Here is a 14,126-nt window from a genome sequence, read left to right as displayed (position 1 = left end):
CTCAGCACAGAAAGATGCTTTTTTGTCACTGACATTTACACTGATTCTGTGCAGGGGGTTTGGAAGATGGTGTGAGTGATGTCGAGATGGGAAACTGCTCAGGGCAGGAATTTGAGAGTACATTGGTCACATTTAAGTGGGTTTATCTCCTCCAGCCTGCAGTACCCAGCTTCTGCAAAAATTATGTAATCATTTTAACAAAGTGTTCTGTAATTGACATGAAAAAGGCAAAGTAAAATAAAAATGAATTACTCTGTAAGCAGAAAGGTTCATTCATTTTAGCTGCAATCTGTAAGAGGGAAAAGGGAAAAAAAATCCCAAATGCAGGCTTTTTATGGAAATTGTGGCCTCGTTGAAATTATAAGCTTTCTGCTATTTAAATGAATAATGTTCCCTAACACAGACTATTTTCTCATTTAAAAGTCTGTTGGGGTATAATTTCATCCTTTTACTGTCTGCTGTGTTTTAACTTACAGCAGTCTGACTAAATATTGTATTTTCTATCCGTCAAAAATTGTCGGTACAGTTTGTGCAACAAGCAGCTCTTGCTCAATTAGAAGTCTCTGACTTAGAAATGAAACATTTTGCATGGAGTTTGGCAGGGTCCTTGTCACGTGGGAAGCAGGTGACGCTGAAATTTTGTTCCCTGGTGGTGGCCAACAGGGATGGGGTGATAGCCAACAGGGATGACAGTGGTGATGTTTTGGTGCCCGAAATGTGGGAGGACAGAGGAGGCAGAGGAGTCCAAGGGGATGCTCATCTCCTCTGGGCAAGATGCAGAGAGTGCCACAGTGTCCTCCCTGTGAGGAGGGACAGAGGGGACAGGCAGGACGAGTGACCAGCTCCAACCCTGGGCAGAAGGGCCAGTCTGAGCAGCCCGAGCAGCTGTGGCTTTGCTGGCACCCTGGATGTGGTGCAGGGCTCCACTGGGTGCCAGGTGCTTCTCACACCAGCAGATCCAGCCCAGCATGGGCAGCCAAGTGCCTGATAGCCAAAAGCAATGATTTGCATATCCCACATGCTTCCAAATCTCAAATCATGGCTCCCAAACCCCATCTAAAAATGAGACAGTGGCAAAAACAGGCATTACATTTGTGTGACCGTGTTCACAGGGGTTTTTGGATGAGGGAAGAGATGAAGATCTGACTCCATGTTTCAGAAGGCTTGATTTATTATTTTATGATACACATTACATTAAAACTATACTAAAAGAATAGAAGTAAGGATTTCATCAGAAGGTTAGCTAAGAATAGAATAGGAAAGAATGAGAAGAAAGGCTTGTGTCTCAGACTCTCTGTCCAAGCCAGCTGACTGTGATTGGCCATTAATTAGAAACAACCACATGAGACCAATCCCAGATGCACCTGTTGCATTCCACAGCAGCAGATAACCATTGTTTACATTTTGTTCCTGAGGCCTCTCAGCTAAAAAAATCCTAAGGAAAGGATTTTTCATAAAAGATGTCTGTGACACATTTGGCTTTCTGTTTTTCAGGCCATTTACTATTGACTCAGGCCACATCCTATGATTTTATCCCCAGCTGTGATGTCAGGTCACTCCAGTGTTAAAACAAATGCTGAGGTTCTGGACTCACTTGCCTGGGAGTTGGGGCTTTTAAAGGGCCACCATGGGGCTCATGATGAGAGCAGGAGAGTCACAGCATAAATTACCTTCCATCTTTGGAGGGCATCTTGTTTAGCAGAAGGACACAGCAGCGAAAGATATTTAATGACAACAAAACTGCCTTGCCTCAAAGATGCAGTTAACCTTGGCAAATAAGAATGAATCCTCTGAGGAGCCATAAAAGTGCTCTGCTGGTTTATGTCTGTCAGTCTGTCGTTTGGATGCTCTATCAATTCTTACAGCGCTTCCAGTGGCGAGGCCAAGTGGTTTATAAAGTTTTACATGCTGTTTGTTTGCTGAGAGAGTTACAGCCATGGCAGTTCTGCTGCAGCAGGAAAGGAGCTCCCGGGGGCTGCAGGTGAAGCCTGGGCTGTGCAGGGCAAGTGTTGGGAAACCAGGATACCCAGAGTGGACACTGCCTGCATTGGCATTGGGAGCCCCACCAGCAGGAGGGCCTTGCCCTAAATCAAAGTTTAGTGGCAGCACCCAGGAGCCCCCTCTGCTTATTTTCCAGTGGGGAACACCTTCTGGATATCTACCAATGTTTAATAATGCTGAACTCTGTCGCAGACACGTTTTCTGAAAAATCCCTTCCTTAGGATTTTTCCTCCTGAGAATCTGAGAGGCCTCAGGAGCAAAATGTAAACAATGATTATCTGCTGCTGTGGAATGCAACAGGTGCATCTGGGATTGGTTCATGTTGGTTGTTCCTAATTAATGGCCAATCACAGTCAGCTGGCTTGGACAGAGAGTCCGAGACACAAGCCTTTGTTATCATTCCTTCTTTTTCTATTCTTAGCCAGCTTTCTGATGAAATCCTTTCTTCTATTCTTTTAGTATAGTTTTAATGTAATACATATAATAAAATAATAAATCAGCCTTCTGAAACATGGAGTCAGATTCTTGTCTCTTCCCTCAGCCTGAGACCCCTGTGAACACCGAGACAGAACTCCTTATCCCATCCACAGGAACTTCCTCAGCTGAGGCCAGAGCCCTTACAGGCTGTGTAATAACAATTAGCAACTCAAAAAAGCCACTGTGCATGAGGTGAATCATCAGAACCACCAACAGAATGGTTTGGGTAGGAAAGGACCTTCAAGGTCCTCGAGCTCATGTCCTCTGACCCTTCTGCAGGGGCATCTCCATTTGTGAGTGGACACTGGGGGTGATTTATGTGTTAGCTTAATACTTGTCTAATTGTTGATATTTCTTCTCACCCAGCAGTCCCAACACTTCTCTGGCCACACATCCATCTTGCTAATGCACTTTTTGTGACTCCTGCTCTGCAGAGCGGCAGACATGCAGCGAGAGCTGGGAATGAGTTTGCCTTTCAATTGCCACAATGTGTTGCTTCACTGTATTTACTCAGCTTCTGCTTGAAATCTTATTCTTCTCCTGCTTATTGTCACTGGTCCTAGCAGTTTGTTTCTCCTCTTATCTCACCAAAGTGAAGTTTGAATAAAACCTCCTAAGAAACAGCCAAAGGATGTGAGAAACAGCAGCCATAGGAGACCACAGCCAAGGATTTTCAATTCTCGCCTTTTGTATTTCCCATTGTTTTTACCTACAGATACATTTTAGACTCTACGGGCCAAATCCATCCTATTCCAATGAAGTTACCTCAGAGACACACTTGGCTGTGTTGCTTAAAAAAAACCAGATAATCCCAAACAGCAGGATAATTTTATGACCACTAATTACATTTGTTGCTATGCAAGCTAAGATAATGATAAGAGTAATCGTATCTCATGCTTCAGGGCATACGCTCATCACCTGTGGACATCAGGAAGGAATTTTTCTCCCCATGTACAGCACTGTTCAATTAACTAGATGGATTGTGCTGGGTTTGTTTTCTCTGTGTTTTCTTCCTCTGAAGGATCATTTATTAGCTGCAGCCGGAATAGGTAGAGCAGATTGAATTAACTGACAGCCTGATCCAATATGGGCATTCCTAAATCCCCACCCTGGGAAGTAAAAATCAGCTGTGGAAAAAAGAATATCGAATCTTTTGTAATTTGGAAACTGATTGTTTTTCAAATGTCTCAATATCCTGCCCCTAACCAGAGTTGTGAATGCAGCAATATTGAGCTTTGGGCTGCCGTGTTGCACAAAATCTGGCTCTGAGAGTGTCCCAGTTTGAGGAAACTTGGAGGATTGCTCTTCTCTTTTGACTCTGAGTAGCATCTGCATTCGAGCACCACTGGGTCCTGCAGATTATGTTTGTGGCTACCCGTCACGTTGCATTAGAATAGCCAGCCTCAGCCAGAAAAGCAATTGAAAGGCATTGGAAATCTGCCTCACTGCCCACATCCAGGGAATAAGCTCTCTGATAATCCTAATAGAGAAGATCAAATTTGCCAAGAAAATAGAAGCGACTGCTTGTATTTTGCTTCATTCTCCTCAACTATCTTTCTGCTCCTTGCAAGACTTAATCAACAGCTAATAAACCTCAGCTTTTCAGTGCACAACAGAGTATTGTCTTTCTAGTACTTGTGTTGGGACTGGGATTTATCTGTTATTGACTTCATCCCTTTCCTATCCTTTCCTTTTGTTCGGTCCCCATTCCCCTCTCTCAGTAGCTCTTGCTTTATTTTTATCTCTAGTAAAGCAGGTCTGCCATTTAATTAGCAAAACTGGCCTCTACCTGAAGCCAAATGAAATGTAACCTCCTGCCGACCTGAATGCAAGGTAGAAATTCCACATCTGAAAGATTTCAACATTTGTCTTGGCTTATTTCTGGAGAAAAGAAGAAAACTTCCAGGCGTATTTTGGGAGGAAATTCTGAAAACAAAACAGTGTGAATTTGTCAATACTTGCTGGGTGTTTTTTCATGCTAATGAGCCAGCCAGGAAGGAGCTGTTTTGCAGCAAAACAGGAGCCACTCTGCATTGATGCCACTGGCCTGGGGGAGCCAAGACCTTCACTGTACCATGCTCAGATGCAGCTTTTGGTGGTAGATAAGGACTCACAGAATTGTTAGGATTGGAAGGGACCTCTGGAGATCCTCCACAACCCCTCTGCCTAGGCAGGGTCACCCACAGCAAGTGACACAGGAACACATGGCAGTGGGTTTGGGGGATGACTCCCTGCCCTCCCTGGGCGTCTGTAAAGATCAAACTGCTCAGAGATCAAAGCAGATCTGCACTTTGCTCTCAGGGTGCTGTGCTGTGCAATTCCCTCCTGACTGGGTGGCTGGGAGGAATGGGCAGTGCTGGGATCAGTGTCCTCGTGCCCGGCCATGGCTCTGCCCTGTCCCTGCCATTCCTGCTGCCCAACCCTGGCAGCAATTGTGGGCAATGATGAGCTATGGCTCTCCTTAACCTCTAGACACACCTCTGTTATTAACCATCCATAAAACTCCACGGCCCTTTTAAAACACCCAGCTACTGTTATTCGATTCTCCCGACTCGTGCAATAAAAACGAGATGGGAGAGGATGGCCAGCACCTCCCTGGGAGCCAGCCCCACAAATACAGATCTCACAGAGCACCTGAGCTCCTGTGGCGCTCAGCATCGCTGGGCATTGAACCAACATCACCCCAATAAACCCTGGTGACTCACTTGAGGAAGAAAAGTGTCATACAGTAATCAAACAGCTCGGGTCAGTGTGAGCGCTAACAGCTTATTTTCATCCTGAGCTGCATTGCACAAACACCTATCTGTCAGCACTCCACTGGTTTAGTTCCAGGCAAAATGACTTGCTTGCTCTCCAATCTGGCGTGCTGGCAGCGCAGGAATGCAAACAGCCAGCCCTTTGTGTTCACCTGCAGCTTTATTCCCTTCATCAATAATTGCTAAAGAGACAAATGAAATTTTTCATACGTTGCTTCTGGAATTATATCACAGCAGTGCTTTTGTTTGATCAAAATTGCTAAATGCTTTCTCTAACTTGGAACAGCATAAAAATTGCAGGCTTGAAAATTACACATATGCCTCATCCTATCTCGAGGAATTCCAAAAGCTACCTGGGAGACAAGAAATGCTCACCATATTCCTTAGGAGTTGTCCAGATATAGTTGACCAAACTGTTCTGATTCCTTCCAAAGCAATGGCATAATGCTCAGTGCAGTTGGGAACACACTGCTGTGATGCAAAATTCTCCTTTGAATTTTGAATTTGAACCCCAAGATCTAAACATCTACAAAAATAAAAAAGACCATTCAGATGCATTAACAAGACAGAGCATGGACCCATCAGTTTTACCCTTAGATGCACAGGACAAGAAATGCTGCAGTTCCCAGAGGCTTTGGAGTGGGAAGATGCCCTCAGTCACAGAATCTGGAGCTGGAAGAGAGGGGACACAAAAGAAAATTAAGTTATCTTTGCAACATCACACATGAGGAAAGACTTCAAGGAAGCAGAAGTTCATGTGATCAGAACAACAGGGGGACACAAATTCAGCAGTAGAGTTTTAGCATTATTTCAGAAAAGGGGTGGATGGAAAATAAAAAGGAGACACTTCATGGCTTCAAAAGGTAACAGAAAAGGATGGAATTGGCATTAGAAAGACAAAATAAACAAAACCTACAAAAATGGGAGCTCCTCAGTGCAGAGGGAGCAGAAGAGGCAGGATTAAGGCTGAAAAAACCCCAATCTGTTTGCATGAGGCAACAAACAAATATCTGAACAGGAGCTGGGCAATTCAGTTCTCCTGTTCTCATCCCTGAGAAGTGGCAGTGCCCAGACTGAGACTCAGGGACAGAGGCTGAAGGGCTAAATGGGAATTGTTGGGTACTGGGTTCCTGCACGCAGCCACATTTATTGCAACCCAGTGTTTAATGTTCACAAACCATTAGATACATGTATATTTATGGTTTGATAATCAGCTGTCATTAACAGATGAGTAAACAACATAATGCTCATATTTAGGAGGAATATGCAAACTAAAGAGAAACTGCCAACTCCTAAGAACATTTATTTTCTCTACACTTAATGGGGGGAAAGGAGGCGGAAATACTCTGTAAATTAATTATGGGATATTGGCAATGCCTCCCCTACTGTACAACTGTAATTATCCCATTTCTGTGCGTGGGACTGTAGTTGTGCACCCCCAGCTACTCTCATCCACGGGAGTTAGGAATTTACTCATTGTGCACGTTTCATAAATCATTTTGTAAATCATTAAATCATTGTTCTGTCTCTGGACTCAGAAGGGCAGGCAGACCATGATCTCTTCAACCAGTGTCACACCAAGGTGCTGAGGCCTTCTGCCACCCTCCCCTTGTGCAAATCAAAGATGTTTCCAACTTCAGGAGAGAATAGAAGTTCTTCTTTCCTATGGAAAATGCCAGTCCAAGTAGAGCTGCTTGATGTGATTGAGGTTTTCAGGCAGTTTTTCAAACCTCCTTGATTTTCTTGAAGATTTGCTGTTTTACATCAGCTACAAGCAGAGAAGAGCAGGAAAACACATTTTTGACTCCTCCACAAATATCTCTGAGATAAATATGGCCCAATGTATTTGTGACTCCCTGGTTATATCTTTAATCATCCCTGACAGTGTTCTGCATCCAAAGACACTTCATTAAATGCATCATTATCCTATTTATATGGATGAGGGAAACTGAGGCCCAGAGAAGGATGGGATTAACCCAGGGAGGAGGCAAAAGAAGTAGGAAATTATAAGGAAAGATCAGGTCTGGAAAGGATGAATTTACAGCAATGATAAGATGCTTTATTAGTCATGGCTAGGAGAGCTAGAAGAAATTGAGTGTCCAGCCAGGGATGAGGCTGGGAACAGAGTCCAGCATCCTGACTGTCACTCCCCACTCTCCCACCAGATGGGCCACGTGCTTGAAAACTGACCCATGTATTTATAACCATGGATATTTGACAAAAAGCAAAGGAATATTAACAGGAGTTTCCTGGACAATGTACCCAACTTTCCCCCTTAGCTGATCCTTCCCCTGCCTTACAAAATTAGAAAATTTTGCAATCCGTTTTGTAGATGGAAGCAGATCATGTACAGATGCAGCAATTTGGCAGGTTATCACACCAGGATTTTCAGCCTGGGATAGCACAGCCTCTCCAGCTGCTAAGGATCAGTCCCTTCAGCAAACCAAATTCACTAATCTGGTGCTTCCTCCTGCCCATAGCCAGGCTTATTGGGGAGGATTAGCTCGTTGTCCAGGGGTAATTTTCTCAAATAAATGGGTCAAAGCCTGTGCTGGCTCCCCTCCTGCAGCCTGCTGAGTTCAATGGCTTTGCTCAGAGCACAGCCTGGTTCCTCATTTCCATGAGATCCTTGGGCCATGGCTGAATAACGAGAAGTGGCAGGTGAAGCTGAAGGTTTTGGCTTTGTTTTTTGTAAAGAGGAGAGGAGTGCAGCAGAACAACATATGGTACAGTGCCTGGCTAAAAATGATTTAGTGGGAAACTGGTGCTTAATTCCTGTCTCTCTGCAACCACATGCACTAATGTAGTGGTGTAACTATTCATCTAATAAACTGCTAATATTTATTATTAATTGAATCATTTAATCTAACAGTGGATTAGGGTAAGGCAAATGTAGGGCTTAATGACTCTGCTGATTGGTATAAATTTTAACAGTGAGCTCAGGCTGTATAATACAAATTGTGCTGCTGCTGCTGCTGCTAAGTACCTTGTAACTGGGAGAAACTCTGCCCAGGCAAAACTTGCACTGGCTATCAAGAGGTTGGGTTATTTAAATCTTTTAGTGAGCACTGTAGGACTTAACTCCAGAAGATGAGGTCCCTATCACCAGTGGTTTATTATATTAATGGCAAAGAAAGTGGTTATTAGTAATGTCTGCTTAACTTTAGAGGTCGTCTTCCATCCCAAATAGGCCCTGGATGGATGGTTTAGTGCTGCTGTGATAACTGAAGTGCAGGATAACAAACTGTAATTATCTTGCACTTCTAACCAAATCCCCTGTGTTGGCTGCAAATCCATCATTGCCAGGGCTCTCTCCAGCCCACCCACTGCTCTGAATTCCTGCTTTTCTGGAGCTGGAAGCAAAGACACACCCACATCTCAAGGAAGACAAATTTCTGCTTAGTGCTAAATCTTGTTTCCCAGACACTGCTGGGTTTAGGGAGTTCAGGGATATTCCAGTTGGGACTGGAAAGATGCTTCAGCTCTTTACATTTCAAGCCTATGGAGTCAAAAGCAATGTCTGGAAAAATTAATGGAAGAGCCCAAAATTCCTAATGGCTTGTATCTTGCTCTAAGCTCTGGGAGGACCTGAGGTCTCAGACTTTATCATTGTGACATTATGGGCTTCAGACAAGCTATTTTTAGAGGTTTCTTTAAAATTTGATCAGTTATAATTTTCCCTTTATGGTTATAATTTTCCCTTTATGGTTATAATTTTCCCTTTCATGGGAGCTCTGTAGCTGAGACAGTAACTCTTGGAAACACAGCAGCACCCTTTCTAAGTGGGGTATAAAACCCCTCCTAATTGGAAATGTTCTTTCCAACATTTGCACGTTATTTTTTGATTTTTTTTTTTTTTTTTGTTGTTGTTGCACATAGGACATATGGTGCTGTTGTGTGGCTCTCAGGCATTTGAACTTGCATGAGTTATTGCAGCAGTTCCAAATTTCGTGCTGAGAAAATTCGGATGCCACCTTCCAGGTCTGGTGAGAATTAAGGGCATGTTGTCATCCTTGGCTATCTTGCCTTAGCTCTCCTTGAAGCCTGATGTTATCAGAGAGTCAGGTTCAGTCTACAGCTCCTAGAGCAGAGACCAAAACACAGAGGTCACCTTCCATCCATTTGGTGTTTTCCCTCCCCTGCTTTGCTCTCCATTTTCTACAGATGAAGGAAACCTGTCCTGTGTTTCTGCTCTGAAAGCTAGGATGTGTTAGAGAATCTGGGAAACCTTTTCTTTTTTTTCCTTCTTTCATCTATTTGTGGTAAGTGAGCTGGGAGAAAAGATGTTTCTTACCCTCATGGCCTCTGGAAGTGAAGGGAAAGAGAAATGGAAAGGAAAAAAGCTGAGAGATGAATTAGAAGAAAATAAGGAATTGCAGAAAAGATTGAAGCAGGGGGGAAAGAAAGAAGAACCTCTCCAAGAAAGGGATGAACTCACAGCTTGCTGACCTGTTTGAGACAGAAATGTGCCAGGAGTTTTGGCAGAAGTTGCTTTATGAACTTGCCTTGCTTAGGGGCTCTCTTATCTGCCTGCAGTCACCCTATGGACACAGCCACACCAGCTCACATTTCCCACTGCTATCCCACACCCTCTGCCCTCACACTCCCAAATCAGCTGAACCTGGAAGAAAAAGCAGCCAAAAGATGGAAACCAATGGGAATTTAGTTTTTCCCAATGGGAAGAGTGAAGGGAAGAGTACAGCCGGACAAACACAACGCAGAGAGAACTGAAGTCAAAGAAATTGTTACAAAAACCTAATCAGGATTTGAATATGGAAATGTGAAAAAGGAAAGACTCAGCAGAGTGTCCTCCAGCAGCTGTCAAATTGTGTTTTGTGGGTGAGCTTCAGGAAAAGCCAAGATGTGGAACACACTGGTGAAGGTGTGGGTGTTCAATGCTCAGAGTCGAGGTCAGTGCTGCTCTGGCACAGCCCCAGCTCTGCTCTGGACACCTGAAAATCCACCCTAAGTGTGAATTAGGATGTGAAATCCATCCTAATGTGAATCCACGCTCCCCAAACCATCCCAGAGCACATCCATGGCTCCACAGGGCTGCAGTCCTGCCATGAGGAGCAGTTTTGTGGTGCAAGGGAAGCAGCTCTGAGAGAGAAATCTCTCACCTGGGAGATCTGAACTACAAACCAACAACTGCACCCTGAGGAAGAGAATACAGAGGCTTGGACATGTGCTCATGTTGTAAAGAGCAGTGGCTTTGTGAAGTGATTGCCAAGGTGGAGATTAAATGGGTAAATAAATGCATCTCCAAAGAAAATGGCAGAAGTTTTAGTGAATACAACATAATGATTGGCATGGGGGGCAGGAAAAGACAGGGATTTGTTTTGTTTATGTTTTTAAGGCATATTTCTGTATTTCAGTGTGAAATTGTTACAACAGACAGGACAGAATTTAATATTTTCCTGTGCACTGCTGAGCACCCTATCCCAAACATCAATCCATGTGAACCCTACTGAAGTGGTTTTCATACCTCATAGCTTGAAAATCAAGCTTAAACAGTCAAATCCTATGACATCAACAGTGACTTTCTTATACTAAATATACTGGAGCAGTAGACCACTGATGTTTCTGTCACAAGGCTTGTTTTGTGCAGCTGTCTGTCCAAACTCCTCTACTGAACTTTCCCAAACACTGACAAAGCAGGAAGGACTTGATGCTTTTTTTTTTTTGTTTCTTTGTACTGCAAAATAGGAGCTGGTGAGGTTATACATTTCAAACTGATGAAGGAAACCACAACTCTCAGCTGTTCCAACACAAGAAAGAATCCCAGCAGGTTTGGTAAATGCAGATGGAATTATCAGAGGTCATAACCTCCATCTCTTTCACCCACAAAAATTGCCCAAAATATCCTGACCTCCATGGAAACACTCTGCTTTGCACTGTGCCTCCCTCTCAGCTGGTTTTGTTCTTCCTGCCATTAGCTCTGGGTGGTGTTTTACAGGTGTTCTCTTGCTCCTGATGCTTTTAAGTTGCCAGGTTGTTTCAGCTCTCAGTTATTCTCCTGCCCAGCAACAGAATGGGGCCATAAAAATTTACTTTCTTGTTTACATTCACTCAGCAATTTATGGGAAGAAAAGTGGGGAAAACCATAAGCAAAGAATCAATGCTGCATTTAATACTTAAGCATAAAAGTCATTCTTAAACAATATTTTTATTTCAGTTTTAATGAGAGCCCAGAAATGCCACTTCTGGGTTTTTAAGGCCCATAAGGTGTTAGTGCTCTTGTTATCTCTGATGTTCATGGTCTCTTGCACACCATTTATGCTGGGCATTATTTTTGACAATGCAGTATGGCAAATGCCTGGCCTGGGATTCCTTGGGATGAATAAAAGATTTATAGAGGAAATTCTACAAGTAATATCTTGTTATAATACATTTTTGTGCTAACTGCAAGTGACAAGTGATTGCTCAAACTTGTTCCTGCAGCTACCAGGTTTTCCTCTTTAATCCTATATTAGTTCTACAGAAAAAAAAAAGAAATACAAGGAGAGCTGTCTTTTCATTTATTTTATCTTGCCTCTATAGGAATATTTTCATGGTAAATTCAATATACTTTGTCCAAAATGTAAATGGAATGTTCAATATATTTTTAACTCAAGCACTGTTTAAACATTAAAATCCTCTTTTGCAAATGCCATTGTGATAGAGGTTCAAGATTTTGCAGGGGCTTAATGACTTCCTGGGAGGAAGAGGCTAGTTTGGTAGTCAGGAGTTGGTTTTAAAGGTTTCACTTCCTTTCAGTTCTGCAGGATCCATCCCCACAGGACTGGGGCTAAGTTGGGAATTTCTCAGTGTGGAATTTCTCTACCTGTGCAAGGGGTGCTCTGCAGTCTGTGGGGCAGGGACACAAAAGGAAACATGAAAAAAGAATAAAGTCAGGAGAACCGCAAATGGGCACTGATGCAAATCAAGATAATGTAATTGGAAATCTTTCATGTTTGTAATGTGACCGCATTTGGGGGCATAAATTGAGAGCTTGGGAGCTTTGTAAATTAGGGCTGTGAGCATCCACGTGAAGTTACCAGGCACTGTTTGAAAGTCTTTCCATGAAAGAGGAAAACATCAGTGGTGACATGGAGCTGTGTCACTGCAGGGGACACAATGTTGGTATCTGCAGTGCAAAACCAAAAAGGTTGTGCTGTGCACAAGCCATGCAGACACTCTGCCCCACCACACTGCAAAGTTTCACTTTGGGTAGAATTCCAAATTCCAGGGAACGTTCAGGGACCTCCTCAAGTGTCACTTATCAGCAAACTCTACCCAGATTAAATTTTCATTCCAATTCCCGGGCTGTTTTGGCAGTTTATGTCCTCAAGGTTGATTATGCATCCCTTCCATCCCTTTTTACTCTCTAATCTAAACACAGGATGTTATCTTTATTGCCTCTCTTCAAAACTTGCACAGGATTCTATTTAGCTCCTGTGTGAGAAGAAAATGAAAAGAAGAGAGAAGCTGGCTTGGGGGTTTGGGGAGTAAAAGCAGACTTGAGAGGCACTTTTGGGAAAGATGAGGAATGGTCTCAGGTGCTGAATCTCTCACTAATACCTGGCTCCATGCTCTGCTGCCTTCAACAGCCCTCTGTGTTCTGGGCTAGGAAAACACTTTCCAATTCAATAGCCAGGCTCTTAGCTGAGGTTGCCAAAGGTGCCCATTTGGGTCCCTGTGATGCTCTGTGTATGGATGGCTGCTTCCCAAAAATCCCATTGATAACACCTGCTGTGTCTGTCAGCTTTTATTTCTGCCAGATGTAATTGGATTTTGGGGGTAAAACAGGAGTATGAGACAATCTGCCTCTTCACGTGGGATCTTCTGGACACAGCAGAAACTTCTGAGCCTTGGTCTGTGCTTTTGCTAATCACCCATTTCAAGATTCCTGTCTTTATTTTGGATTTCTCTGGTTTATTCTCACCCAAGCTTGTTTTGCCAAGCATACAGCTCATTCTCCATTTGTTTCTATTTCCTCTTTTACATTTTTCTCATCATATTTGGTACCAAATTTTTCCTCCAGCAGAAGTATTTCAAGAGCCATTGGCTTTTCCTTGCTGGCCTGCCTGTTGCAGGAGCAGGTCCTATCCTAATTGTGTCCTCGTGGCTACACCTAAAAGCTGGGCTCTTTGCTTGCACAGATCTCTTGGTTTGTAGCCAAAATCAATCTGTGCATATGTTTGTCATGCTGTGACACAGTTCCTGGTTCTTTTAAAGCAGTGGTTTCCCTGACAGCTTGGCTCAGTGTCCTCTGGATAACACCAACCTGCTGTAGGTTGAACTTCCCATGGATTCCAAACGCTCCCAAATCACCGGAGTCAGGGCTGGGGTTGGGTCTGGGGCACTTCCCTGCTCCCAGGGCTCTTCCCACAGCCCAGTCTGCAGCTCAGACACAGAAACAGTGGCCCAGATTTCTCCCTCCCACGTCGTTTCTGCTCTCCCATTGCCATCTCACTCCTGCCTTCGTGCAGAGCCAAAGAGTGCAGGCAAAGCAGCAAAAATGCCATTGTGCTGTCCTGGGTCTTGGTGTCATCCCCTTTGTGTGTCCATGGCTTTGCCAATGCTGTACTGTTGAGTTTTATATATATATATGTATATGTATATATGTGTATATGTGTGTATATATATATATGTGTATATGTATATATATATGTATATGTATATATGTGTACATGTATATATGTATATATATGTATATGTGTATATATATGTGTATATATATGTATATATGTATATGTATTTTTTTTTAGGGTTGAGATTAAATGTGTGAGATCGTCTTTTTTGTTTGCACTTAGCTGTTTATTACTTCTTCTTTATATTACGGTCTTACAGATTGTGAGTTTTATAGAATTTTACTCTAATAAACTAAAAAATGAAGTTTTCTTTTGTTAT

The sequence above is a fragment of the Zonotrichia albicollis genome, chromosome 7, assembly GCF_047830755.1.
Source record: "Zonotrichia albicollis isolate bZonAlb1 chromosome 7, bZonAlb1.hap1, whole genome shotgun sequence".
Taxonomy (NCBI): Eukaryota; Metazoa; Chordata; class Aves; order Passeriformes; family Passerellidae; genus Zonotrichia; species Zonotrichia albicollis.
The sequence above is the reverse complement of the archived record's forward strand: the minus strand, read 5'-3'. Positions refer to the sequence as shown.